Here is a 27,799-nt window from a genome sequence, read left to right on the forward strand (position 1 = left end):
TTATTTAATTGAAACCTTCGGTGTTGAGGAATGCATTGAAACAGACATGTCTATCGAACCCGTATGATTACTTGATTGTCGTATGATTATTTGCATCACGCTCATCACTTAAATCCGATTGATTCGTCTCCCTGATCGTAGTTTCAAGTGGTGAAAAATAGTTTCATTGAAAACTGGCGGATTAACGGGTCACACACCTAAACAGTTAAATTCTTGAGCAGATTCATTTGTTGCTGCCATATTGCCAGCCTCAGTCACTAGATTCGACTCTTGATACTATGTGATTAGGTCAGGATAACTTAGCAACAACTTTTCAGCTAACTGTTTAAAGGGTTTAAAAATGACCAGTTCAATGGTTGGAGTCCTGTGTCCTGATAGTTGTAACATAATTAATACAACATTCGTAGAAAACTCCAAAGAGTTTAAGTATTTTGAGTTAGTCCAATAACCATCCAAAAGCTGTATAACTTGTATTATACAGAAACATATAGCCGACAAACTTGCATGTCATTAAATAGGTAATTAAAAGTATTATTTGATTTCAGGAATTACATTCTTGTACAAATGCTATGACTTTTTTATAGCTGCAGAAATTATTCTAGTAAATGAAACTGATACTAAATTATATTAAAAACTTATAATTAGACATTTGAATTTGCTTCTAAATCTTTCTGGTTCACTTTAAAAGTAACCAAGACGTACAATTTCAGCAACTACGTCACTTTTTAAGCAAAATGCTACTTAAGCAGTAGTTAGAATGAACATAACAGAATGAGTTGATTAACAATTATCTGATGCATATAATATATTACCACAAAATTAGATCTTTACACAGGATGTTCAAAAATTACATTGAAAACCTGCATAACCAATAAACTTAACGCGTTTACAGTATGCCTTCTTCTGAAAAAAGCCTTCACATGGAAAAAGCTTCCTTATCTACTAGGGTATTCTTCCTTAAATACTTTTTAGAAATCAAAAACTGTATGATTTAAGCAACTTTGAAGTCTAGAACGCCTTTTATTACTGTGTCAACATATTTGTTTCTAAAAAATGAGACGATGGCTAGATGAAGTGATATAGAACGTTTTATCTTTAGACAAAACTCTCGCAAATGTTGTTGACCCAAGAGATGTTTTTGGATGACAGCTGCTCAGTTGAACTAATCGTCTGAATGTTGAGAATCAGAAAATATGTTGATGCTTCTGAATTATTCAAATAGTCTTTAGTTCTCCATCAAAAACTGTTTGGTAATTTCCCTCAGAGGCATAAAAGGAGAAGAAGTTAGAAAAAAAAAACTCCTACAGTTACCAATCAGGATTTTCATAAAGGGAGCCATCTGTGTATATATGTATCCTATTCTAGGTAATGTTTGTCACTAGTATATGGAGCTAAACACCTTAAGACATCCGAATTGTTTCTCTTAAAAAAGCTAGAAATCAGAAGCTTGTTTCAACATGCATCATATTCAGTGAGTTCTTACAATGTCTTCAATGTAAGCTGGCAATTCAAAATTCTGCTTGAGGTCCCAAACAAATTAAATACATTTTTTTTTTAATTTTTAAATTTCAATCTTTTCTTGTAGTTATAATGGTTTTATTATTTGTCGATAAGGCCATTGCATCTATCGGTGTTGATTTAAGAACTCCAGTTACAAATTTCAATGATTGACATTGTAAAAGGTCTAGTTTTTTAAAAATTTGATCAATTGCTGTTATTAAGTTTACGCTAAAGTATGTAATTAAAGGTAGAATGAAAGTCCTATAAGTAACATTAAGATCTGTGGTCTATCACATCTCTATAGGGATCCAGTTAGACTTTTCAGAACAGTTATTCTCTATTGAATGTGGTTTGATATTGATTTAATTTGAAATTTCTGGTTGAATTTTTTATCAAACTTAACTCCTAAGTTATTAAGCTTGCTAGTATGGGAATTGTACTTTAGATCAGGAGGATTGAAAAAGATTCAAAGGTAATTTTCTTTAAATTCACAGACATGTTATTTTCAGTGAAGAAATTTGCATTTCGCTTTGGAACTTGTGAACTAATAATTAAATCGATTGCAATGAGTAAACAATTTATCAGATTATATCATTAACATCGATCCTGGTCGAATCTGACCCTGCAAATACGTTGGTATGTAAAGTATCCACCTCTGACAAACTTCCATGGCATTCACTGGTTTTTTTTATATATTTTTTTCTAACCATGTATACCGTACCGTGTCATTTGCACTTTTAAAATCAATATTGACTGTTATAAGGATATTTCGAAAGTCCGAAGCATTCTTAATAATTTGACTTAGGTAAGTTACCTGCTCATTGACTCTTAGGTCTTGTCTTCAAGAATCTAATTTAATATGTTAAATATAAGTTTCTCTATAGTCTTTCCAAGAAAACTTGTAAACGATGACTATGTTAGTAAGTAAGTAAGAAAATAATTTTTAATTTTTTTTAGTATAATTATAATCACAACTCTGATCCACTGAGCTGTTTTAAGTTCCAACTTCTAAAATCCGTTAAAGGTATACAATTATGTATCTTTGGTTGTTTTATTTATATGTTTCAAGATTTTTATGTGTAATTCTGTTTAGGTTTAAAGACATTTGTTCGCTCTGAAAAAAGCATATTTTTAAAATGTGTGCTTTAGTTTTCTATTTCTTTGCGTTCATCTGGTGTCATTGTTTTTTTTCACTCATCGGCAAGCAAGAGGTGAGCTCCCTGTCTCGCGCGTTGGCGATTCCTAATTATGCTTAATTGCAAGAGAAAACGGAAGGTGAGTGGTCAACGGCCATACCATGATGAAAATACCGGTTCTCGTCCGATCCCCGAAGTCAAGCATCATCGGGCGCGGTCAGTACTTGGGAGGGTGACCACCCGGGAACACCACGTGTCGTTGGCTTATTTTTCCACGTGTCATCAATGAAAATCCGCCTTTTACTGTAGATTTAGTTTTATTTTCAATTTAGAGTGTTTCTTTTCACTATTTAAGTGTAATTATCTAGTTCTTGATACTGTATGTTGTTTTAATGCTTCAATTAGTTTCTTTTTCAGATTTTAGTATGAATAATTCATGAAAAAGTGGTAAAAAGTGGTGTCAAATTAGACTTTTTCTTTAAAAAAGAAGTAAAAAGTGGCGTAATTGTTGTCGTGGAATGCGGTTTCAATTCTAACCAATTGTTCAACCTAAAATAAGATAAATTCTTCATTTCTGCCACCGCTTTTGGTATAATTAAATACAGTATTGTTGAAGTAGCTAGCAACAATGCAATATAAAGGTCAATTTCGTTAGGAAGTCATTGTTAATGAGTGCAACAGTTTAAAAAGAAAATACTTCATTGTTTAGATAACTTTTCAAAGGTATTGTTGCATTTTATAAGGTATAAAATTGATTTTTAAAGAAATAAGTGTTTTCCAATGAATTTTATGCTTTCTTTTCGGTCTTCTTGGGGGGGGGGGGGATTAGGAGGACGGCTTTTGATGTGTGGCAACCCCCCTCCCCCTTTCCAGGGCGATGTATAACAGGTGAGTACTTCTAATTTAAGATAATAAAAAAAGGGAGGCGCTATAAAATTGGGCAGCGGACTGTGTCCAGTTGGCCGAATTGTCATTTAAAAGTAGGGGGGATATGTAGCATTCGCAAACGCGCTCTCTTAACGGTCGCTGGGGTGGGGGGGACGCTTCGATCCGGCCCGTCGGGCCGGATCGAGGGCAAGCAAGAGGTGAGCTCCCTGTCTCGCGCGTTGGCGATTCCTAATTATGCTTAATTGCAAGAGAAAACGGAAGGTGAGTGGTCAACGGCCATACCATGATGAAAATACCGGTTCTCGTCCGATCCCCGAAGTCAAGCATCATCGGGCGCGGTCAGTACTTGGGAGGGTGACCACCCGGGAACACCACGTGTCGTTGGCTTATTTTTCCACGTGTCATCAATGAAAATCCGCCTTTTACTGTAGATTTAGTTTTATTTTCAATTTAGAGTGTTTCTTTTCACTATTTAAGTGTAATTATCTAGTTCTTGATACTGTATGTTGTTTTAATGCTTCAATTAGTTTCTTTTTCAGATTTTAGTATGAATAATTCATGAAAAAGTGGTAAAAAGTGGTGTCAAATTAGACTTTTTCTTTAAAAAAGAAGTAAAAAGTGGCGTAATTGTTGTCGTGGAATGCGGTTTCAATTCTAACCAATTGTTCAACCTAAAATAAGATAAATTCTTCATTTCTGCCACCGCTTTTGGTATAATTAAATACAGTATTGTTGAAGTAGCTAGCAACAATGCAATATAAAGGTCAATTTCGTTAGGAAGTCATTGTTAATGAGTGCAACAGTTTAAAAAGAAAATACTTCATTGTTTAGATAACTTTTCAAAGGTATTGTTGCATTTTATAAGGTATAAAATTGATTTTTAAAGAAATAAGTGTTTTCCAATGAATTTTATGCTTTCTTTTCGGTCTTCTTGGGGGGGGGGGGGATTAGGAGGACGGCTTTTGATGTGTGGCAACCCCCCTCCCCCTTTCCAGGGCGATGTATAACAGGTGAGTACTTCTAATTTAAGATAATAAAAAAAGGGAGGCGCTATAAAATTGGGCAGCGGACTGTGTCCAGTTGGCCGAATTGTCATTTAAAAGTAGGGGGGATATGTAGCATTCGCAAACGCGCTCTCTTAACGGTCGCTGGGGTGGGGGGGACGCTTCGATCCGGCCCGTCGGGCCGGATCGAGGGCAAGCAAGAGGTGAGCTCCCTGTCTCGCGCGTTGGCGATTCCTAATTATGCTTAATTGCAAGAGAAAACGGAAGGTGAGTGGTCAACGGCCATACCATGATGAAAATACCGGTTCTCGTCCGATCCCCGAAGTCAAGCATCATCGGGCGCGGTCAGTACTTGGGAGGGTGACCACCCGGGAACACCACGTGTCGTTGGCTTATTTTTCCACGTGTCATCAATGAAAATCCGCCTTTTACTGTAGATTTAGTTTTATTTTCAATTTAGAGTGTTTCTTTTCACTATTTAAGTGTAATTATCTAGTTCTTGATACTGTATGTTGTTTTAATGCTTCAATTAGTTTCTTTTTCAGATTTTAGTATGAATAATTCATGAAAAAGTGGTAAAAAGTGGTGTCAAATTAGACTTTTTCTTTAAAAAAGAAGTAAAAAGTGGCGTAATTGTTGTCGTGGAATGCGGTTTCAATTCTAACCAATTGTTCAACCTAAAATAAGATAAATTCTTCATTTCTGCCACCGCTTTTGGTATAATTAAATACAGTATTGTTGAAGTAGCTAGCAACAATGCAATATAAAGGTCAATTTCGTTAGGAAGTCATTGTTAATGAGTGCAACAGTTTAAAAAGAAAATACTTCATTGTTTAGATAACTTTTCAAAGGTATTGTTGCATTTTATAAGGTATAAAATTGATTTTTAAAGAAATAAGTGTTTTCCAATGAATTTTATGCTTTCTTTTCGGTCTTCTTGGGGGGGGGGGGGATTAGGAGGACGGCTTTTGATGTGTGGCAACCCCCCTCCCCCTTTCCAGGGCGATGTATAACAGGTGAGTACTTCTAATTTAAGATAATAAAAAAAGGGAGGCGCTATAAAATTGGGCAGCGGACTGTGTCCAGTTGGCCGAATTGTCATTTAAAAGTAGGGGGGATATGTAGCATTCGCAAACGCGCTCTCTTAACGGTCGCTGGGGTGGGGGGGACGCTTCGATCCGGCCCGTCGGGCCGGATCGAGGGCAAGCAAGAGGTGAGCTCCCTGTCTCGCGCGTTGGCGATTCCTAATTATGCTTAATTGCAAGAGAAAACGGAAGGTGAGTGGTCAACGGCCATACCATGATGAAAATACCGGTTCTCGTCCGATCCCCGAAGTCAAGCATCATCGGGCGCGGTCAGTACTTGGGAGGGTGACCACCCGGGAACACCACGTGTCGTTGGCTTATTTTTCCACGTGTCATCAATGAAAATCCGCCTTTTACTGTAGATTTAGTTTTATTTTCAATTTAGAGTGTTTCTTTTCACTATTTAAGTGTAATTATCTAGTTCTTGATACTGTATGTTGTTTTAATGCTTCAATTAGTTTCTTTTTCAGATTTTAGTATGAATAATTCATGAAAAAGTGGTAAAAAGTGGTGTCAAATTAGACTTTTTCTTTAAAAAAGAAGTAAAAAGTGGCGTAATTGTTGTCGTGGAATGCGGTTTCAATTCTAACCAATTGTTCAACCTAAAATAAGATAAATTCTTCATTTCTGCCACCGCTTTTGGTATAATTAAATACAGTATTGTTGAAGTAGCTAGCAACAATGCAATATAAAGGTCAATTTCGTTAGGAAGTCATTGTTAATGAGTGCAACAGTTTAAAAAGAAAATACTTCATTGTTTAGATAACTTTTCAAAGGTATTGTTGCATTTTATAAGGTATAAAATTGATTTTTAAAGAAATAAGTGTTTTCCAATGAATTTTATGCTTTCTTTTCGGTCTTCTTGGGGGGGGGGGGGATTAGGAGGACGGCTTTTGATGTGTGGCAACCCCCCTCCCCCTTTCCAGGGCGATGTATAACAGGTGAGTACTTCTAATTTAAGATAATAAAAAAAGGGAGGCGCTATAAAATTGGGCAGCGGACTGTGTCCAGTTGGCCGAATTGTCATTTAAAAGTAGGGGGGATATGTAGCATTCGCAAACGCGCTCTCTTAACGGTCGCTGGGGTGGGGGGGACGCTTCGATCCGGCCCGTCGGGCCGGATCGAGGGCAAGCAAGAGGTGAGCTCCCTGTCTCGCGCGTTGGCGATTCCTAATTATGCTTAATTGCAAGAGAAAACGGAAGGTGAGTGGTCAACGGCCATACCATGATGAAAATACCGGTTCTCGTCCGATCCCCGAAGTCAAGCATCATCGGGCGCGGTCAGTACTTGGGAGGGTGACCACCCGGGAACACCACGTGTCGTTGGCTTATTTTTCCACGTGTCATCAATGAAAATCCGCCTTTTACTGTAGATTTAGTTTTATTTTCAATTTAGAGTGTTTCTTTTCACTATTTAAGTGTAATTATCTAGTTCTTGATACTGTATGTTGTTTTAATGCTTCAATTAGTTTCTTTTTCAGATTTTAGTATGAATAATTCATGAAAAAGTGGTAAAAAGTGGTGTCAAATTAGACTTTTTCTTTAAAAAAGAAGTAAAAAGTGGCGTAATTGTTGTCGTGGAATGCGGTTTCAATTCTAACCAATTGTTCAACCTAAAATAAGATAAATTCTTCATTTCTGCCACCGCTTTTGGTATAATTAAATACAGTATTGTTGAAGTAGCTAGCAACAATGCAATATAAAGGTCAATTTCGTTAGGAAGTCATTGTTAATGAGTGCAACAGTTTAAAAAGAAAATACTTCATTGTTTAGATAACTTTTCAAAGGTATTGTTGCATTTTATAAGGTATAAAATTGATTTTTAAAGAAATAAGTGTTTTCCAATGAATTTTATGCTTTCTTTTCGGTCTTCTTGGGGGGGGGGGGGATTAGGAGGACGGCTTTTGATGTGTGGCAACCCCCCTCCCCCTTTCCAGGGCGATGTATAACAGGTGAGTACTTCTAATTTAAGATAATAAAAAAAGGGAGGCGCTATAAAATTGGGCAGCGGACTGTGTCCAGTTGGCCGAATTGTCATTTAAAAGTAGGGGGGATATGTAGCATTCGCAAACGCGCTCTCTTAACGGTCGCTGGGGTGGGGGGGACGCTTCGATCCGGCCCGTCGGGCCGGATCGAGGGCAAGCAAGAGGTGAGCTCCCTGTCTCGCGCGTTGGCGATTCCTAATTATGCTTAATTGCAAGAGAAAACGGAAGGTGAGTGGTCAACGGCCATACCATGATGAAAATACCGGTTCTCGTCCGATCCCCGAAGTCAAGCATCATCGGGCGCGGTCAGTACTTGGGAGGGTGACCACCCGGGAACACCACGTGTCGTTGGCTTATTTTTCCACGTGTCATCAATGAAAATCCGCCTTTTACTGTAGATTTAGTTTTATTTTCAATTTAGAGTGTTTCTTTTCACTATTTAAGTGTAATTATCTAGTTCTTGATACTGTATGTTGTTTTAATGCTTCAATTAGTTTCTTTTTCAGATTTTAGTATGAATAATTCATGAAAAAGTGGTAAAAAGTGGTGTCAAATTAGACTTTTTCTTTAAAAAAGAAGTAAAAAGTGGCGTAATTGTTGTCGTGGAATGCGGTTTCAATTCTAACCAATTGTTCAACCTAAAATAAGATAAATTCTTCATTTCTGCCACCGCTTTTGGTATAATTAAATACAGTATTGTTGAAGTAGCTAGCAACAATGCAATATAAAGGTCAATTTCGTTAGGAAGTCATTGTTAATGAGTGCAACAGTTTAAAAAGAAAATACTTCATTGTTTAGATAACTTTTCAAAGGTATTGTTGCATTTTATAAGGTATAAAATTGATTTTTAAAGAAATAAGTGTTTTCCAATGAATTTTATGCTTTCTTTTCGGTCTTCTTGGGGGGGGGGGGGATTAGGAGGACGGCTTTTGATGTGTGGCAACCCCCCTCCCCCTTTCCAGGGCGATGTATAACAGGTGAGTACTTCTAATTTAAGATAATAAAAAAAGGGAGGCGCTATAAAATTGGGCAGCGGACTGTGTCCAGTTGGCCGAATTGTCATTTAAAAGTAGGGGGGATATGTAGCATTCGCAAACGCGCTCTCTTAACGGTCGCTGGGGTGGGGGGGACGCTTCGATCCGGCCCGTCGGGCCGGATCGAGGGCAAGCAAGAGGTGAGCTCCCTGTCTCGCGCGTTGGCGATTCCTAATTATGCTTAATTGCAAGAGAAAACGGAAGGTGAGTGGTCAACGGCCATACCATGATGAAAATACCGGTTCTCGTCCGATCCCCGAAGTCAAGCATCATCGGGCGCGGTCAGTACTTGGGAGGGTGACCACCCGGGAACACCACGTGTCGTTGGCTTATTTTTCCACGTGTCATCAATGAAAATCCGCCTTTTACTGTAGATTTAGTTTTATTTTCAATTTAGAGTGTTTCTTTTCACTATTTAAGTGTAATTATCTAGTTCTTGATACTGTATGTTGTTTTAATGCTTCAATTAGTTTCTTTTTCAGATTTTAGTATGAATAATTCATGAAAAAGTGGTAAAAAGTGGTGTCAAATTAGACTTTTTCTTTAAAAAAGAAGTAAAAAGTGGCGTAATTGTTGTCGTGGAATGCGGTTTCAATTCTAACCAATTGTTCAACCTAAAATAAGATAAATTCTTCATTTCTGCCACCGCTTTTGGTATAATTAAATACAGTATTGTTGAAGTAGCTAGCAACAATGCAATATAAAGGTCAATTTCGTTAGGAAGTCATTGTTAATGAGTGCAACAGTTTAAAAAGAAAATACTTCATTGTTTAGATAACTTTTCAAAGGTATTGTTGCATTTTATAAGGTATAAAATTGATTTTTAAAGAAATAAGTGTTTTCCAATGAATTTTATGCTTTCTTTTCGGTCTTCTTGGGGGGGGGGGGGATTAGGAGGACGGCTTTTGATGTGTGGCAACCCCCCTCCCCCTTTCCAGGGCGATGTATAACAGGTGAGTACTTCTAATTTAAGATAATAAAAAAAGGGAGGCGCTATAAAATTGGGCAGCGGACTGTGTCCAGTTGGCCGAATTGTCATTTAAAAGTAGGGGGGATATGTAGCATTCGCAAACGCGCTCTCTTAACGGTCGCTGGGGTGGGGGGGACGCTTCGATCCGGCCCGTCGGGCCGGATCGAGGGCAAGCAAGAGGTGAGCTCCCTGTCTCGCGCGTTGGCGATTCCTAATTATGCTTAATTGCAAGAGAAAACGGAAGGTGAGTGGTCAACGGCCATACCATGATGAAAATACCGGTTCTCGTCCGATCCCCGAAGTCAAGCATCATCGGGCGCGGTCAGTACTTGGGAGGGTGACCACCCGGGAACACCACGTGTCGTTGGCTTATTTTTCCACGTGTCATCAATGAAAATCCGCCTTTTACTGTAGATTTAGTTTTATTTTCAATTTAGAGTGTTTCTTTTCACTATTTAAGTGTAATTATCTAGTTCTTGATACTGTATGTTGTTTTAATGCTTCAATTAGTTTCTTTTTCAGATTTTAGTATGAATAATTCATGAAAAAGTGGTAAAAAGTGGTGTCAAATTAGACTTTTTCTTTAAAAAAGAAGTAAAAAGTGGCGTAATTGTTGTCGTGGAATGCGGTTTCAATTCTAACCAATTGTTCAACCTAAAATAAGATAAATTCTTCATTTCTGCCACCGCTTTTGGTATAATTAAATACAGTATTGTTGAAGTAGCTAGCAACAATGCAATATAAAGGTCAATTTCGTTAGGAAGTCATTGTTAATGAGTGCAACAGTTTAAAAAGAAAATACTTCATTGTTTAGATAACTTTTCAAAGGTATTGTTGCATTTTATAAGGTATAAAATTGATTTTTAAAGAAATAAGTGTTTTCCAATGAATTTTATGCTTTCTTTTCGGTCTTCTTGGGGGGGGGGGGGATTAGGAGGACGGCTTTTGATGTGTGGCAACCCCCCTCCCCCTTTCCAGGGCGATGTATAACAGGTGAGTACTTCTAATTTAAGATAATAAAAAAAGGGAGGCGCTATAAAATTGGGCAGCGGACTGTGTCCAGTTGGCCGAATTGTCATTTAAAAGTAGGGGGGATATGTAGCATTCGCAAACGCGCTCTCTTAACGGTCGCTGGGGTGGGGGGGACGCTTCGATCCGGCCCGTCGGGCCGGATCGAGGGCAAGCAAGAGGTGAGCTCCCTGTCTCGCGCGTTGGCGATTCCTAATTATGCTTAATTGCAAGAGAAAACGGAAGGTGAGTGGTCAACGGCCATACCATGATGAAAATACCGGTTCTCGTCCGATCCCCGAAGTCAAGCATCATCGGGCGCGGTCAGTACTTGGGAGGGTGACCACCCGGGAACACCACGTGTCGTTGGCTTATTTTTCCACGTGTCATCAATGAAAATCCGCCTTTTACTGTAGATTTAGTTTTATTTTCAATTTAGAGTGTTTCTTTTCACTATTTAAGTGTAATTATCTAGTTCTTGATACTGTATGTTGTTTTAATGCTTCAATTAGTTTCTTTTTCAGATTTTAGTATGAATAATTCATGAAAAAGTGGTAAAAAGTGGTGTCAAATTAGACTTTTTCTTTAAAAAAGAAGTAAAAAGTGGCGTAATTGTTGTCGTGGAATGCGGTTTCAATTCTAACCAATTGTTCAACCTAAAATAAGATAAATTCTTCATTTCTGCCACCGCTTTTGGTATAATTAAATACAGTATTGTTGAAGTAGCTAGCAACAATGCAATATAAAGGTCAATTTCGTTAGGAAGTCATTGTTAATGAGTGCAACAGTTTAAAAAGAAAATACTTCATTGTTTAGATAACTTTTCAAAGGTATTGTTGCATTTTATAAGGTATAAAATTGATTTTTAAAGAAATAAGTGTTTTCCAATGAATTTTATGCTTTCTTTTCGGTCTTCTTGGGGGGGGGGGGGGATTAGGAGGACGGCTTTTGATGTGTGGCAACCCCCCTCCCCCTTTCCAGGGCGATGTATAACAGGTGAGTACTTCTAATTTAAGATAATAAAAAAAGGGAGGCGCTATAAAATTGGGCAGCGGACTGTGTCCAGTTGGCCGAATTGTCATTTAAAAGTAGGGGGGATATGTAGCATTCGCAAACGCGCTCTCTTAACGGTCGCTGGGGTGGGGGGGACGCTTCGATCCGGCCCGTCGGGCCGGATCGAGGGCAAGCAAGAGGTGAGCTCCCTGTCTCGCGCGTTGGCGATTCCTAATTATGCTTAATTGCAAGAGAAAACGGAAGGTGAGTGGTCAACGGCCATACCATGATGAAAATACCGGTTCTCGTCCGATCCCCGAAGTCAAGCATCATCGGGCGCGGTCAGTACTTGGGAGGGTGACCACCCGGGAACACCACGTGTCGTTGGCTTATTTTTCCACGTGTCATCAATGAAAATCCGCCTTTTACTGTAGATTTAGTTTTATTTTCAATTTAGAGTGTTTCTTTTCACTATTTAAGTGTAATTATCTAGTTCTTGATACTGTATGTTGTTTTAATGCTTCAATTAGTTTCTTTTTCAGATTTTAGTATGAATAATTCATGAAAAAGTGGTAAAAAGTGGTGTCAAATTAGACTTTTTCTTTAAAAAAGAAGTAAAAAGTGGCGTAATTGTTGTCGTGGAATGCGGTTTCAATTCTAACCAATTGTTCAACCTAAAATAAGATAAATTCTTCATTTCTGCCACCGCTTTTGGTATAATTAAATACAGTATTGTTGAAGTAGCTAGCAACAATGCAATATAAAGGTCAATTTCGTTAGGAAGTCATTGTTAATGAGTGCAACAGTTTAAAAAGAAAATACTTCATTGTTTAGATAACTTTTCAAAGGTATTGTTGCATTTTATAAGGTATAAAATTGATTTTTAAAGAAATAAGTGTTTTCCAATGAATTTTATGCTTTCTTTTCGGTCTTCTTGGGGGGGGGGGGGATTAGGAGGACGGCTTTTGATGTGTGGCAACCCCCCTCCCCCTTTCCAGGGCGATGTATAACAGGTGAGTACTTCTAATTTAAGATAATAAAAAAAGGGAGGCGCTATAAAATTGGGCAGCGGACTGTGTCCAGTTGGCCGAATTGTCATTTAAAAGTAGGGGGGATATGTAGCATTCGCAAACGCGCTCTCTTAACGGTCGCTGGGGTGGGGGGGACGCTTCGATCCGGCCCGTCGGGCCGGATCGAGGGCAAGCAAGAGGTGAGCTCCCTGTCTCGCGCGTTGGCGATTCCTAATTATGCTTAATTGCAAGAGAAAACGGAAGGTGAGTGGTCAACGGCCATACCATGATGAAAATACCGGTTCTCGTCCGATCCCCGAAGTCAAGCATCATCGGGCGCGGTCAGTACTTGGGAGGGTGACCACCCGGGAACACCACGTGTCGTTGGCTTATTTTTCCACGTGTCATCAATGAAAATCCGCCTTTTACTGTAGATTTAGTTTTATTTTCAATTTAGAGTGTTTCTTTTCACTATTTAAGTGTAATTATCTAGTTCTTGATACTGTATGTTGTTTTAATGCTTCAATTAGTTTCTTTTTCAGATTTTAGTATGAATAATTCATGAAAAAGTGGTAAAAAGTGGTGTCAAATTAGACTTTTTCTTTAAAAAAGAAGTAAAAAGTGGCGTAATTGTTGTCGTGGAATGCGGTTTCAATTCTAACCAATTGTTCAACCTAAAATAAGATAAATTCTTCATTTCTGCCACCGCTTTTGGTATAATTAAATACAGTATTGTTGAAGTAGCTAGCAACAATGCAATATAAAGGTCAATTTCGTTAGGAAGTCATTGTTAATGAGTGCAACAGTTTAAAAAGAAAATACTTCATTGTTTAGATAACTTTTCAAAGGTATTGTTGCATTTTATAAGGTATAAAATTGATTTTTAAAGAAATAAGTGTTTTCCAATGAATTTTATGCTTTCTTTTCGGTCTTCTTGGGGGGGGGGGGGGATTAGGAGGACGGCTTTTGATGTGTGGCAACCCCCCTCCCCCTTTCCAGGGCGATGTATAACAGGTGAGTACTTCTAATTTAAGATAATAAAAAAAGGGAGGCGCTATAAAATTGGGCAGCGGACTGTGTCCAGTTGGCCGAATTGTCATTTAAAAGTAGGGGGGATATGTAGCATTCGCAAACGCGCTCTCTTGACGGTCGCTGGGGTGGGGGGGACGCTTCGATCCGGCCCGTCGGGCCGGATCGAGGGCAAGCAAGAGGTGAGCTCCCTGTCTCGCGCGTTGGCGATTCCTAATTATGCTTAATTGCAAGAGAAAACGGAAGGTGAGTGGTCAAGGGCCATACCATGATGAAAATACCGGTTCTCGTCCGATCCCCGAAGTGAAGCATCATCGGGCGTGGTCAGTACTTGGGAGGGTGACCACCCGGGAACACCACGTGTCGTTGGCTTATTTTTGCACGTGTCATCAATGAAAATTCGCCTTTTACTGTAGATTTAGTTTTTATTTTCAATTTAGAGTGTTTCTTTTCACTATTTAAGTGTAATTATCTAGTTCTTGATACTGTATGTTGTTTTAATGCTTCAATTAGTTTCTTTTTCAGATTTTAGTATGAATAAATTCATGAAAAAAAGGCAAAAAGTGGTGTCAAATTAGACTTTTTCTTTAAAAAAGGAAGTAAAAAGTGGTGTCATTGTTCTAACGAATTGTTTAACCTAAAATAAGTTAAATTCTTCAATTCTGCCACCACTTTTGGTATAATTAAATACAGTATTGTTGAAGTAGCTAGCAACAATGCAATATAAAGGTCAATTTCGTTAGGAAGTCATTGTTAATGAGTGCAACAATTTAAAAAGAAAAATACTTCATTGTTTAGATAACTTTTCAAAGGTATTGTTGCATTTTATAACGTATAAGAGTGATTTATAATGAAATAAGTGTATTCCAATGAATTTTATGCTTTCTTTTCGGTCTTGTTGGGGGGGGGGGGTGATTAGGAGGACGGCTTTTGATGTTTAGCACCCCTCCCCCCCTTTCCAGGGCGATGTATAACAGGTGAGTACTTCTGATTTTAATGTAAAAAAGAAGGGAGGCGCTATAAAATTGGGCAGCGGACGGTGTCCAGTTGGCCGAATTGTTATTTAAAAGAAAGGGGGATATCTAGCATTCGCAAACGCGCTCTCTTGACGGTCGCTGGGGTGGGGGGGACGCTTCGATCCGGCCCGTCGGGCCGGATCGAGGGCAAGCAAGAGGTGAGCTCCCTGTCTCGCGCGTTGGCGATTCCTAATTATGCTTAATTGCAAGAGAAAACGGAAGGTGAGTGGTCAAGGGCCATACCATGATGAAAATACCGGTTCTCGTCCGATCCCCGAAGTGAAGCATCATCGGGCGTGGTCAGTACTTGGGAGGGTGACCACCCGGGAACACCACGTGTCGTTGGCTTATTTTTGCACGTGTCATCAATGAAAATTCGCCTTTTACTGTAGATTTAGTTTTTATTTTCAATTTAGAGTGTTTCTTTTCACTATTTAAGTGTAATTATCTAGTTCTTGATACTGTATGTTGTTTTAATGCTTCAATTAGTTTCTTTTTCAGATTTTAGTATGAATAAATTCATGAAAAAAAGGCAAAAAGTGGTGTCAAATTAGACTTTTTCTTTAAAAAAGGAAGTAAAAAGTGGTGTCATTGTTCTAACGAATTGTTTAACCTAAAATAAGTTAAATTCTTCAATTCTGCCACCACTTTTGGTATAATTAAATACAGTATTGTTGAAGTAGCTAGCAACAATGCAATATAAAGGTCAATTTCGTTAGGAAGTCATTGTTAATGAGTGCAACAATTTAAAAAGAAAAATACTTCATTGTTTAGATAACTTTTCAAAGGTATTGTTGCATTTTATAACGTATAAGAGTGATTTATAATGAAATAAGTGTATTCCAATGAATTTTATGCTTTCTTTTCGGTCTTGTTGGGGGGGGGGGGTGATTAGGAGGACGGCTTTTGATGTTTAGCACCCCTCCCCCCCTTTCCAGGGCGATGTATAACAGGTGAGTACTTCTGATTTTAATGTAAAAAAGAAGGGAGGCGCTATAAAATTGGGCAGCGGACGGTGTCCAGTTGGCCGAATTGTTATTTAAAAGAAAGGGGGATATCTAGCATTCGCAAACGCGCTCTCTTGACGGTCGCTGGGGTGGGGGGGACGCTTCGATCCGGCCCGTCGGGCCGGATCGAGGGCAAGCAAGAGGTGAGCTCCCTGTCTCGCGCGTTGGCGATTCCTAATTATGCTTAATTGCAAGAGAAAACGGAAGGTGAGTGGTCAAGGGCCATACCATGATGAAAATACCGGTTCTCGTCCGATCCCCGAAGTGAAGCATCATCGGGCGTGGTCAGTACTTGGGAGGGTGACCACCCGGGAACACCACGTGTCGTTGGCTTATTTTTGCACGTGTCATCAATGAAAATTCGCCTTTTACTGTAGATTTAGTTTTTATTTTCAATTTAGAGTGTTTCTTTTCACTATTTAAGTGTAATTATCTAGTTCTTGATACTGTATGTTGTTTTAATGCTTCAATTAGTTTCTTTTTCAGATTTTAGTATGAATAAATTCATGAAAAAAAGGCAAAAAGTGGTGTCAAATTAGACTTTTTCTTTAAAAAAGGAAGTAAAAAGTGGTGTCATTGTTCTAACGAATTGTTTAACCTAAAATAAGTTAAATTCTTCAATTCTGCCACCACTTTTGGTATAATTAAATACAGTATTGTTGAAGTAGCTAGCAACAATGCAATATAAAGGTCAATTTCGTTAGGAAGTCATTGTTAATGAGTGCAACAATTTAAAAAGAAAAATACTTCATTGTTTAGATAACTTTTCAAAGGTATTGTTGCATTTTATAACGTATAAGAGTGATTTATAATGAAATAAGTGTATTCCAATGAATTTTATGCTTTCTTTTCGGTCTTGTTGGGGGGGGGGGGTGATTAGGAGGACGGCTTTTGATGTTTAGCACCCCTCCCCCCCTTTCCAGGGCGATGTATAACAGGTGAGTACTTCTGATTTTAATGTAAAAAAGAAGGGAGGCGCTATAAAATTGGGCAGCGGACGGTGTCCAGTTGGCCGAATTGTTATTTAAAAGAAAGGGGGATATCTAGCATTCGCAAACGCGCTCTCTTGACGGTCGCTGGGGTGGGGGGGACGCTTCGATCCGGCCCGTCGGGCCGGATCGAGGGCAAGCAAGAGGTGAGCTCCCTGTCTCGCGCGTTGGCGATTCCTAATTATGCTTAATTGCAAGAGAAAACGGAAGGTGAGTGGTCAAGGGCCATACCATGATGAAAATACCGGTTCTCGTCCGATCCCCGAAGTGAAGCATCATCGGGCGTGGTCAGTACTTGGGAGGGTGACCACCCGGGAACACCACGTGTCGTTGGCTTATTTTTGCACGTGTCATCAATGAAAATTCGCCTTTTACTGTAGATTTAGTTTTTATTTTCAATTTAGAGTGTTTCTTTTCACTATTTAAGTGTAATTATCTAGTTCTTGATACTGTATGTTGTTTTAATGCTTCAATTAGTTTCTTTTTCAGATTTTAGTATGAATAAATTCATGAAAAAAAGGCAAAAAGTGGTGTCAAATTAGACTTTTTCTTTAAAAAAGGAAGTAAAAAGTGGTGTCATTGTTCTAACGAATTGTTTAACCTAAAATAAGTTAAATTCTTCAATTCTGCCACCACTTTTGGTATAATTAAATACAGTATTGTTGAAGTAGCTAGCAACAATGCAATATAAAGGTCAATTTCGTTAGGAAGTCATTGTTAATGAGTGCAACAATTTAAAAAGAAAAATACTTCATTGTTTAGATAACTTTTCAAAGGTATTGTTGCATTTTATAACGTATAAGAGTGATTTATAATGAAATAAGTGTATTCCAATGAATTTTATGCTTTCTTTTCGGTCTTGTTGGGGGGGGGGGGTGATTAGGAGGACGGCTTTTGATGTTTAGCACCCCTCCCCCCCTTTCCAGGGCGATGTATAACAGGTGAGTACTTCTGATTTTAATGTAAAAAAGAAGGGAGGCGCTATAAAATTGGGCAGCGGACGGTGTCCAGTTGGCCGAATTGTTATTTAAAAGAAAGGGGGATATCTAGCATTCGCAAACGCGCTCTCTTGACGGTCGCTGGGGTGGGGGGGACGCTTCGATCCGGCCCGTCGGGCCGGATCGAGGGCAAGCAAGAGGTGAGCTCCCTGTCTCGCGCGTTGGCGATTCCTAATTATGCTTAATTGCAAGAGAAAACGGAAGGTGAGTGGTCAAGGGCCATACCATGATGAAAATACCGGTTCTCGTCCGATCCCCGAAGTGAAGCATCATCGGGCGTGGTCAGTACTTGGGAGGGTGACCACCCGGGAACACCACGTGTCGTTGGCTTATTTTTGCACGTGTCATCAATGAAAATTCGCCTTTTACTGTAGATTTAGTTTTTATTTTCAATTTAGAGTGTTTCTTTTCACTATTTAAGTGTAATTATCTAGTTCTTGATACTGTATGTTGTTTTAATGCTTCAATTAGTTTCTTTTTCAGATTTTAGTATGAATAAATTCATGAAAAAAAGGCAAAAAGTGGTGTCAAATTAGACTTTTTCTTTAAAAAAGGAAGTAAAAAGTGGTGTCATTGTTCTAACGAATTGTTTAACCTAAAATAAGTTAAATTCTTCAATTCTGCCACCACTTTTGGTATAATTAAATACAGTATTGTTGAAGTAGCTAGCAACAATGCAATATAAAGGTCAATTTCGTTAGGAAGTCATTGTTAATGAGTGCAACAATTTAAAAAGAAAAATACTTCATTGTTTAGATAACTTTTCAAAGGTATTGTTGCATTTTATAACGTATAAGAGTGATTTTTAAAGAAATAAGTGTTTTCCAATGAATTTTATGCTTTCTTTTCGGTCTTCTTGGGGGGGGGGGATTAGGAGGACGGCTTTTGATGTGTGGCAACCCCCCTCCCCCTTTCCAGGGCGATGTATAACAGGTGAGTACTTCTAATTTAAGATAATAAAAAAAGGGAGGCGCTATAAAATTGGGCAGCGGACTGTGTCCAGTTGGCCGAATTGTCATTTAAAAGTAGGGGGGATATGTAGCATTCGCAAACGCGCTCTCTTAACGGTCGCTGGGGTGGGGGGGACGCTTCGATCCGGCCCGTCGGGCCGGATCGAGGGCAAGCAAGAGGTGAGCTCCCTGTCTCGCGCGTTGGCGATTCCTAATTATGCTTAATTGCAAGAGAAAACGGAAGGTGAGTGGTCAACGGCCATACCATGATGAAAATACCGGTTCTCGTCCGATCCCCGAAGTCAAGCATCATCGGGCGCGGTCAGTACTTGGGAGGGTGACCACCCGGGAACACCACGTGTCGTTGGCTTATTTTTCCACGTGTCATCAATGAAAATCCGCCTTTTACTGTAGATTTAGTTTTATTTTCAATTTAGAGTGTTTCTTTTCACTATTTAAGTGTAATTATCTAGTTCTTGATACTGTATGTTGTTTTAATGCTTCAATTAGTTTCTTTTTCAGATTTTAGTATGAATAAATTCATGAAAAAAAGGCAAAAAGTGGTGTCAAATTAGACTTTTTCTTTAAAAAAGGAAGTAAAAAGTGGTGTCATTGTTCTAACGAATTGTTTAACCTAAAATAAGTTAAATTCTTCAATTCTGCCACCACTTTTGGTATAATTAAATACAGTATTGTTGAAGTAGCTAGCAACAATGCAATATAAAGGTCAATTTCGTTAGGAAGTCATTGTTAATGAGTGCAACAATTTAAAAAGAAAAATACTTCATTGTTTAGATAACTTTTCAAAGGTATTGTTGCATTTTATAACGTATAAGAGTGATTTATAATGAAATAAGTGTATTCCAATGAATTTTATGCTTTCTTTTCGGTCTTGTTGGGGGGGGGGGGTGATTAGGAGGACGGCTTTTGATGTTTAGCACCCCTCCCCCCCTTTCCAGGGCGATGTATAACAGGTGAGTACTTCTGATTTTAATGTAAAAAAGAAGGGAGGCGCTATAAAATTGGGCAGCGGACGGTGTCCAGTTGGCCGAATTGTTATTTAAAAGAAAGGGGGATATCTAGCATTCGCAAACGCGCTCTCTTGACGGTCGCTGGGGTGGGGGGGACGCTTCGATCCGGCCCGTCGGGCCGGATCGAGGGCAAGCAAGAGGTGAGCTCCCTGTCTCGCGCGTTGGCGATTCCTAATTATGCTTAATTGCAAGAGAAAACGGAAGGTGAGTGGTCAAGGGCCATACCATGATGAAAATACCGGTTCTCGTCCGATCCCCGAAGTGAAGCATCATCGGGCGTGGTCAGTACTTGGGAGGGTGACCACCCGGGAACACCACGTGTCGTTGGCTTATTTTTGCACGTGTCATCAATGAAAATTCGCCTTTTACTGTAGATTTAGTTTTTATTTTCAATTTAGAGTGTTTCTTTTCACTATTTAAGTGTAATTATCTAGTTCTTGATACTGTATGTTGTTTTAATGCTTCAATTAGTTTCTTTTTCAGATTTTAGTATGAATAAATTCATGAAAAAAAGGCAAAAAGTGGTGTCAAATTAGACTTTTTCTTTAAAAAAGGAAGTAAAAAGTGGTGTCATTGTTCTAACGAATTGTTTAACCTAAAATAAGTTAAATTCTTCAATTCTGCCACCACTTTTGGTATAATTAAATACAGTATTGTTGAAGTAGCTAGCAACAATGCAATATAAAGGTCAATTTCGTTAGGAAGTCATTGTTAATGAGTGCAACAGTTTAAAAAGAAAATACTTCATTGTTTAGATAACTTTTCAAAGGTATTGTTGCATTTTATAAGGTATAAAATTGATTTTTAAAGAAATAAGTGTTTTCCAATGAATTTTATGCTTTCTTTTCGGTCTTCTTGGGGGGGGGGGGGATTAGGAGGACGGCTTTTGATGTGTGGCAACCCCCCTCCCCCTTTCCAGGGCGATGTATAACAGGTGAGTACTTCTAATTTAAGATAATAAAAAAAGGGAGGCGCTATAAAATTGGGCAGCGGACTGTGTCCAGTTGGCCGAATTGTCATTTAAAAGTAGGGGGGATATGTAGCATTCGCAAACGCGCTCTCTTAACGGTCGCTGGGGTGGGGGGGACGCTTCGATCCGGCCCGTCGGGCCGGATCGAGGGCAAGCAAGAGGTGAGCTCCCTGTCTCGCGCGTTGGCGATTCCTAATTATGCTTAATTGCAAGAGAAAACGGAAGGTGAGTGGTCAACGGCCATACCATGATGAAAATACCGGTTCTCGTCCGATCCCCGAAGTCAAGCATCATCGGGCGCGGTCAGTACTTGGGAGGGTGACCACCCGGGAACACCACGTGTCGTTGGCTTATTTTTCCACGTGTCATCAATGAAAATCCGCCTTTTACTGTAGATTTAGTTTTATTTTCAATTTAGAGTGTTTCTTTTCACTATTTAAGTGTAATTATCTAGTTCTTGATACTGTATGTTGTTTTAATGCTTCAATTAGTTTCTTTTTCAGATTTTAGTATGAATAATTCATGAAAAAGTGGTAAAAAGTGGTGTCAAATTAGACTTTTTCTTTAAAAAAGAAGTAAAAAGTGGCGTAATTGTTGTCGTGGAATGCGGTTTCAATTCTAACCAATTGTTCAACCTAAAATAAGATAAATTCTTCATTTCTGCCACCGCTTTTGGTATAATTAAATACAGTATTGTTGAAGTAGCTAGCAACAATGCAATATAAAGGTCAATTTCGTTAGGAAGTCATTGTTAATGAGTGCAACAGTTTAAAAAGAAAATACTTCATTGTTTAGATAACTTTTCAAAGGTATTGTTGCATTTTATAGGTATAAAATTGATTTTTAAAGAAATAAGTGTTTTCCAATGAATTTTATGCTTTCTTTTCGGTCTTCTTGGGGGGGGGGGGGGATTAGGAGGACGGCTTTTGATGTGTGGCAACCCCCCTCCCCCTTTCCAGGGCGATGTATAACAGGTGAGTACTTCTAATTTAAGATAATAAAAAAAGGGAGGCGCTATAAAATTGGGCAGCGGACTGTGTCCAGTTGGCCGAATTGTCATTTAAAAGTAGGGGGGATATGTAGCATTCGCAAACGCGCTCTCTTAACGGTCGCTGGGGTGGGGGGGACGCTTCGATCCGGCCCGTCGGGCCGGATCGAGGGCAAGCAAGAGGTGAGCTCCCTGTCTCGCGCGTTGGCGATTCCTAATTATGCTTAATTGCAAGAGAAAACGGAAGGTGAGTGGTCAACGGCCATACCATGATGAAAATACCGGTTCTCGTCCGATCCCCGAAGTCAAGCATCATCGGGCGCGGTCAGTACTTGGGAGGGTGACCACCCGGGAACACCACGTGTCGTTGGCTTATTTTTCCACGTGTCATCAATGAAAATCCGCCTTTTACTGTAGATTTAGTTTTATTTTCAATTTAGAGTGTTTCTTTTCACTATTTAAGTGTAATTATCTAGTTCTTGATACTGTATGTTGTTTTAATGCTTCAATTAGTTTCTTTTTCAGATTTTAGTATGAATAATTCATGAAAAAGTGGTAAAAAGTGGTGTCAAATTAGACTTTTTCTTTAAAAAAGAAGTAAAAAGTGGCGTAATTGTTGTCGTGGAATGCGGTTTCAATTCTAACCAATTGTTCAACCTAAAATAAGATAAATTCTTCATTTCTGCCACCGCTTTTGGTATAATTAAATACAGTATTGTTGAAGTAGCTAGCAACAATGCAATATAAAGGTCAATTTCGTTAGGAAGTCATTGTTAATGAGTGCAACAGTTTAAAAAGAAAATACTTCATTGTTTAGATAACTTTTCAAAGGTATTGTTGCATTTTATAAGGTATAAAATTGATTTTTAAAGAAATAAGTGTTTTCCAATGAATTTTATGCTTTCTTTTCGGTCTTCTTGGGGGGGGGGGGGATTAGGAGGACGGCTTTTGATGTGTGGCAACCCCCCTCCCCCTTTCCAGGGCGATGTATAACAGGTGAGTACTTCTAATTTAAGATAATAAAAAAAGGGAGGCGCTATAAAATTGGGCAGCGGACTGTGTCCAGTTGGCCGAATTGTCATTTAAAAGTAGGGGGGATATGTAGCATTCGCAAACGCGCTCTCTTAACGGTCGCTGGGGTGGGGGGGACGCTTCGATCCGGCCCGTCGGGCCGGATCGAGGGCAAGCAAGAGGTGAGCTCCCTGTCTCGCGCGTTGGCGATTCCTAATTATGCTTAATTGCAAGAGAAAACGGAAGGTGAGTGGTCAACGGCCATACCATGATGAAAATACCGGTTCTCGTCCGATCCCCGAAGTCAAGCATCATCGGGCGCGGTCAGTACTTGGGAGGGTGACCACCCGGGAACACCACGTGTCGTTGGCTTATTTTTCCACGTGTCATCAATGAAAATCCGCCTTTTACTGTAGATTTAGTTTTATTTTCAATTTAGAGTGTTTCTTTTCACTATTTAAGTGTAATTATCTAGTTCTTGATACTGTATGTTGTTTTAATGCTTCAATTAGTTTCTTTTTCAGATTTTAGTATGAATAATTCATGAAAAAGTGGTAAAAAGTGGTGTCAAATTAGACTTTTTCTTTAAAAAAGAAGTAAAAAGTGGCGTAATTGTTGTCGTGGAATGCGGTTTCAATTCTAACCAATTGTTCAACCTAAAATAAGATAAATTCTTCATTTCTGCCACCGCTTTTGGTATAATTAAATACAGTATTGTTGAAGTAGCTAGCAACAATGCAATATAAAGGTCAATTTCGTTAGGAAGTCATTGTTAATGAGTGCAACAGTTTAAAAAGAAAATACTTCATTGTTTAGATAACTTTTCAAAGGTATTGTTGCATTTTATAAGGTATAAAATTGATTTTTAAAGAAATAAGTGTTTTCCAATGAATTTTATGCTTTCTTTTCGGTCTTCTTGGGGGGGGGGGGGGATTAGGAGGACGGCTTTTGATGTGTGGCAACCCCCCTCCCCCTTTCCAGGGCGATGTATAACAGGTGAGTACTTCTAATTTAAGATAATAAAAAAAGGGAGGCGCTATAAAATTGGGCAGCGGACTGTGTCCAGTTGGCCGAATTGTCATTTAAAAGTAGGGGGGATATGTAGCATTCGCAAACGCGCTCTCTTGACGGTCGCTGGGGTGGGGGGGACGCTTCGATCCGGCCCGTCGGGCCGGATCGAGGGCAAGCAAGAGGTGAGCTCCCTGTCTCGCGCGTTGGCGATTCCTAATTATGCTTAATTGCAAGAGAAAACGGAAGGTGAGTGGTCAAGGGCCATACCATGATGAAAATACCGGTTCTCGTCCGATCCCCGAAGTGAAGCATCATCGGGCGTGGTCAGTACTTGGGAGGGTGACCACCCGGGAACACCACGTGTCGTTGGCTTATTTTTGCACGTGTCATCAATGAAAATTCGCCTTTTACTGTAGATTTAGTTTTTATTTTCAATTTAGAGTGTTTCTTTTCACTATTTAAGTGTAATTATCTAGTTCTTGATACTGTATGTTGTTTTAATGCTTCAATTAGTTTCTTTTTCAGATTTTAGTATGAATAAATTCATGAAAAAAAGGCAAAAAGTGGTGTCAAATTAGACTTTTTCTTTAAAAAAGGAAGTAAAAAGTGGTGTCATTGTTCTAACGAATTGTTTAACCTAAAATAAGTTAAATTCTTCAATTCTGCCACCACTTTTGGTATAATTAAATACAGTATTGTTGAAGTAGCTAGCAACAATGCAATATAAAGGTCAATTTCGTTAGGAAGTCATTGTTAATGAGTGCAACAATTTAAAAAGAAAAATACTTCATTGTTTAGATAACTTTTCAAAGGTATTGTTGCATTTTATAACGTATAAGAGTGATTTATAATGAAATAAGTGTATTCCAATGAATTTTATGCTTTCTTTTCGGTCTTGTTGGGGGGGGGGGTGATTAGGAGGACGGCTTTTGATGTTTAGCACCCCTCCCCCCCTTTCCAGGGCGATGTATAACAGGTGAGTACTTCTGATTTTAATGTAAAAAAGAAGGGAGGCGCTATAAAATTGGGCAGCGGACGGTGTCCAGTTGGCCGAATTGTTATTTAAAAGAAAGGGGGATATCTAGCATTCGCAAACGCGCTCTCTTGACGGTCGCTGGGGTGGGGGGGACGCTTCGATCCGGCCCGTCGGGCCGGATCGAGGGCAAGCAAGAGGTGAGCTCCCTGTCTCGCGCGTTGGCGATTCCTAATTATGCTTAATTGCAAGAGAAAACGGAAGGTGAGTGGTCAAGGGCCATACCATGATGAAAATACCGGTTCTCGTCCGATCCCCGAAGTGAAGCATCATCGGGCGTGGTCAGTACTTGGGAGGGTGACCACCCGGGAACACCACGTGTCGTTGGCTTATTTTTGCACGTGTCATCAATGAAAATTCGCCTTTTACTGTAGATTTAGTTTTTATTTTCAATTTAGAGTGTTTCTTTTCACTATTTAAGTGTAATTATCTAGTTCTTGATACTGTATGTTGTTTTAATGCTTCAATTAGTTTCTTTTTCAGATTTTAGTATGAATAAATTCATGAAAAAAAGGCAAAAAGTGGTGTCAAATTAGACTTTTTCTTTAAAAAAGGAAGTAAAAAGTGGTGTCATTGTTCTAACGAATTGTTTAACCTAAAATAAGTTAAATTCTTCAATTCTGCCACCACTTTTGGTATAATTAAATACAGTATTGTTGAAGTAGCTAGCAACAATGCAATATAAAGGTCAATTTCGTTAGGAAGTCATTGTTAATGAGTGCAACAATTTAAAAAGAAAAATACTTCATTGTTTAGATAACTTTTCAAAGGTATTGTTGCATTTTATAACGTATAAGAGTGATTTATAATGAAATAAGTGTATTCCAATGAATTTTATGCTTTCTTTTCGGTCTTGTTGGGGGGGGGGGTGATTAGGAGGACGGCTTTTGATGTTTAGCACCCCTCCCCCCCTTTCCAGGGCGATGTATAACAGGTGAGTACTTCTGATTTTAATGTAAAAAAGAAGGGAGGCGCTATAAAATTGGGCAGCGGACGGTGTCCAGTTGGCCGAATTGTTATTTAAAAGAAAGGGGGATATCTAGCATTCGCAAACGCGCTCTCTTGACGGTCGCTGGGGTGGGGGGGACGCTTCGATCCGGCCCGTCGGGCCGGATCGAGGGCAAGCAAGAGGTGAGCTCCCTGTCTCGCGCGTTGGCGATTCCTAATTATGCTTAATTGCAAGAGAAAACGGAAGGTGAGTGGTCAAGGGCCATACCATGATGAAAATACCGGTTCTCGTCCGATCCCCGAAGTGAAGCATCATCGGGCGTGGTCAGTACTTGGGAGGGTGACCACCCGGGAACACCACGTGTCGTTGGCTTATTTTTGCACGTGTCATCAATGAAAATTCGCCTTTTACTGTAGATTTAGTTTTTATTTTCAATTTAGAGTGTTTCTTTTCACTATTTAAGTGTAATTATCTAGTTCTTGATACTGTATGTTGTTTTAATGCTTCAATTAGTTTCTTTTTCAGATTTTAGTATGAATAAATTCATGAAAAAAAGGCAAAAAGTGGTGTCAAATTAGACTTTTTCTTTAAAAAAGGAAGTAAAAAGTGGTGTCATTGTTCTAACGAATTGTTTAACCTAAAATAAGTTAAATTCTTCAATTCTGCCACCACTTTTGGTATAATTAAATACAGTATTGTTGAAGTAGCTAGCAACAATGCAATATAAAGGTCAATTTCGTTAGGAAGTCATTGTTAATGAGTGCAACAGTTTAAAAAGAAAATACTTCATTGTTTAGATAACTTTTCAAAGGTATTGTTGCATTTTATAAGGTATAAAATTGATTTTTAAAGAAATAAGTGTTTTCCAATGAATTTTATGCTTTCTTTTCGGTCTTCTTGGGGGGGGGGGGGATTAGGAGGACGGCTTTTGATGTGTGGCAACCCCCCTCCCCCTTTCCAGGGCGATGTATAACAGGTGAGTACTTCTAATTTAAGATAATAAAAAAAGGGAGGCGCTATAAAATTGGGCAGCGGACTGTGTCCAGTTGGCCGAATTGTCATTTAAAAGTAGGGGGGATATGTAGCATTCGCAAACGCGCTCTCTTAACGGTCGCTGGGGTGGGGGGGACGCTTCGATCCGGCCCGTCGGGCCGGATCGAGGGCAAGCAAGAGGTGAGCTCCCTGTCTCGCGCGTTGGCGATTCCTAATTATGCTTAATTGCAAGAGAAAACGGAAGGTGAGTGGTCAACGGCCATACCATGATGAAAATACCGGTTCTCGTCCGATCCCCGAAGTCAAGCATCATCGGGCGCGGTCAGTACTTGGGAGGGTGACCACCCGGGAACACCACGTGTCGTTGGCTTATTTTTCCACGTGTCATCAATGAAAATCCGCCTTTTACTGTAGATTTAGTTTTATTTTCAATTTAGAGTGTTTCTTTTCACTATTTAAGTGTAATTATCTAGTTCTTGATACTGTATGTTGTTTTAATGCTTCAATTAGTTTCTTTTTCAGATTTTAGTATGAATAATTCATGAAAAAGTGGTAAAAAGTGGTGTCAAATTAGACTTTTTCTTTAAAAAAGAAGTAAAAAGTGGCGTAATTGTTGTCGTGGAATGCGGTTTCAATTCTAACCAATTGTTCAACCTAAAATAAGATAAATTCTTCATTTCTGCCACCGCTTTTGGTATAATTAAATACAGTATTGTTGAAGTAGCTAGCAACAATGCAATATAAAGGTCAATTTCGTTAGGAAGTCATTGTTAATGAGTGCAACAGTTTAAAAAGAAAATACTTCATTGTTTAGATAACTTTTCAAAGGTATTGTTGCATTTTATAAGGTATAAAATTGATTTTTAAAGAAATAAGTGTTTTCCAATGAATTTTATGCTTTCTTTTCGGTCTTCTTGGGGGGGGGGGGGATTAGGAGGACGGCTTTTGATGTGTGGCAACCCCCCTCCCCCTTTCCAGGGCGATGTATAACAGGTGAGTACTTCTAATTTAAGATAATAAAAAAAGGGAGGCGCTATAAAATTGGGCAGCGGACTGTGTCCAGTTGGCCGAATTGTCATTTAAAAGTAGGGGGGATATGTAGCATTCGCAAACGCGCTCTCTTAACGGTCGCTGGGGTGGGGGGGACGCTTCGATCCGGCCCGTCGGGCCGGATCGAGGGCAAGCAAGAGGTGAGCTCCCTGTCTCGCGCGT

At 39.2% G+C, this 27,799-nt stretch overlaps 16 non-coding genes and 9 pseudogenes across 16 annotated transcripts; all 25 read left to right on the top strand.

Moving 5' to 3' along the window:
• Positions 1-2,782: 2,782 nt before the first annotated feature.
• LOC147814271 (5S ribosomal RNA) lies at positions 2,783-2,901 on the top strand. The gene has a single exon (XR_015432828.1). It is a non-coding gene; the product is annotated as a 5S ribosomal RNA (ribosomal RNA).
• Positions 2,902-3,792: 891 nt separating this feature from the next.
• On the top strand, positions 3,793-3,911 carry LOC147814272 (5S ribosomal RNA). The gene has a single exon (XR_015432839.1). It is a non-coding gene; the product is annotated as a 5S ribosomal RNA (ribosomal RNA).
• Positions 3,912-4,802: 891 nt separating this feature from the next.
• On the top strand, positions 4,803-4,921 carry LOC147814273 (5S ribosomal RNA). Its single transcript, XR_015432786.1, has one exon. It is a non-coding gene; the product is annotated as a 5S ribosomal RNA (ribosomal RNA).
• An 891-nt stretch (positions 4,922-5,812) lies between these two features.
• Positions 5,813-5,931, top strand: LOC147814274 (5S ribosomal RNA). Its single transcript, XR_015432796.1, has one exon. It is a non-coding gene; the product is annotated as a 5S ribosomal RNA (ribosomal RNA).
• An 891-nt stretch (positions 5,932-6,822) lies between these two features.
• On the top strand, positions 6,823-6,941 carry LOC147814275 (5S ribosomal RNA). Its single transcript, XR_015432797.1, has one exon. It is a non-coding gene; the product is annotated as a 5S ribosomal RNA (ribosomal RNA).
• Positions 6,942-7,832: 891 nt separating this feature from the next.
• On the top strand, positions 7,833-7,951 carry LOC147814276 (5S ribosomal RNA). Its single transcript, XR_015432798.1, has one exon. It is a non-coding gene; the product is annotated as a 5S ribosomal RNA (ribosomal RNA).
• Positions 7,952-8,842: 891 nt separating this feature from the next.
• LOC147814277 (5S ribosomal RNA) lies at positions 8,843-8,961 on the top strand. The gene has a single exon (XR_015432799.1). It is a non-coding gene; the product is annotated as a 5S ribosomal RNA (ribosomal RNA).
• An 891-nt stretch (positions 8,962-9,852) lies between these two features.
• On the top strand, positions 9,853-9,971 carry LOC147814278 (5S ribosomal RNA). Its single transcript, XR_015432801.1, has one exon. It is a non-coding gene; the product is annotated as a 5S ribosomal RNA (ribosomal RNA).
• An 891-nt stretch (positions 9,972-10,862) lies between these two features.
• LOC147814279 (5S ribosomal RNA) lies at positions 10,863-10,981 on the top strand. The gene has a single exon (XR_015432803.1). It is a non-coding gene; the product is annotated as a 5S ribosomal RNA (ribosomal RNA).
• Positions 10,982-11,873: 892 nt separating this feature from the next.
• On the top strand, positions 11,874-11,992 carry LOC147814280 (5S ribosomal RNA). The gene has a single exon (XR_015432804.1). It is a non-coding gene; the product is annotated as a 5S ribosomal RNA (ribosomal RNA).
• Positions 11,993-12,883: 891 nt separating this feature from the next.
• On the top strand, positions 12,884-13,002 carry LOC147814281 (5S ribosomal RNA). The gene has a single exon (XR_015432805.1). It is a non-coding gene; the product is annotated as a 5S ribosomal RNA (ribosomal RNA).
• An 892-nt stretch (positions 13,003-13,894) lies between these two features.
• Positions 13,895-14,013, top strand: LOC147814282 (5S ribosomal RNA; annotated as a pseudogene).
• Positions 14,014-14,886: 873 nt separating this feature from the next.
• On the top strand, positions 14,887-15,005 carry LOC147814283 (5S ribosomal RNA; annotated as a pseudogene).
• Positions 15,006-15,878: 873 nt separating this feature from the next.
• On the top strand, positions 15,879-15,997 carry LOC147814284 (5S ribosomal RNA; annotated as a pseudogene).
• Positions 15,998-16,870: 873 nt separating this feature from the next.
• LOC147814285 (5S ribosomal RNA) lies at positions 16,871-16,989 on the top strand (annotated as a pseudogene).
• Positions 16,990-17,862: 873 nt separating this feature from the next.
• LOC147814286 (5S ribosomal RNA) lies at positions 17,863-17,981 on the top strand (annotated as a pseudogene).
• Positions 17,982-18,852: 871 nt separating this feature from the next.
• LOC147814287 (5S ribosomal RNA) lies at positions 18,853-18,971 on the top strand. The gene has a single exon (XR_015432806.1). It is a non-coding gene; the product is annotated as a 5S ribosomal RNA (ribosomal RNA).
• Positions 18,972-19,843: 872 nt separating this feature from the next.
• LOC147814288 (5S ribosomal RNA) lies at positions 19,844-19,962 on the top strand (annotated as a pseudogene).
• An 872-nt stretch (positions 19,963-20,834) lies between these two features.
• Positions 20,835-20,953, top strand: LOC147814289 (5S ribosomal RNA). The gene has a single exon (XR_015432807.1). It is a non-coding gene; the product is annotated as a 5S ribosomal RNA (ribosomal RNA).
• Positions 20,954-21,844: 891 nt separating this feature from the next.
• Positions 21,845-21,963, top strand: LOC147814290 (5S ribosomal RNA). The gene has a single exon (XR_015432809.1). It is a non-coding gene; the product is annotated as a 5S ribosomal RNA (ribosomal RNA).
• An 891-nt stretch (positions 21,964-22,854) lies between these two features.
• Positions 22,855-22,973, top strand: LOC147814291 (5S ribosomal RNA). Its single transcript, XR_015432810.1, has one exon. It is a non-coding gene; the product is annotated as a 5S ribosomal RNA (ribosomal RNA).
• An 892-nt stretch (positions 22,974-23,865) lies between these two features.
• LOC147814292 (5S ribosomal RNA) lies at positions 23,866-23,984 on the top strand (annotated as a pseudogene).
• Positions 23,985-24,856: 872 nt separating this feature from the next.
• On the top strand, positions 24,857-24,975 carry LOC147814293 (5S ribosomal RNA; annotated as a pseudogene).
• Positions 24,976-25,847: 872 nt separating this feature from the next.
• LOC147814294 (5S ribosomal RNA) lies at positions 25,848-25,966 on the top strand (annotated as a pseudogene).
• Positions 25,967-26,838: 872 nt separating this feature from the next.
• On the top strand, positions 26,839-26,957 carry LOC147814295 (5S ribosomal RNA). The gene has a single exon (XR_015432811.1). It is a non-coding gene; the product is annotated as a 5S ribosomal RNA (ribosomal RNA).
• Positions 26,958-27,799: the final 842 nt, after the last annotated feature.

This window comes from Parasteatoda tepidariorum, chromosome 3 (assembly GCF_982258835.1).
Source record: "Parasteatoda tepidariorum strain Cologne lab strain chromosome 3, Ptep-v5.0, whole genome shotgun sequence".
NCBI classification, from domain to species: Eukaryota; Metazoa; Arthropoda; class Arachnida; order Araneae; family Theridiidae; genus Parasteatoda; species Parasteatoda tepidariorum.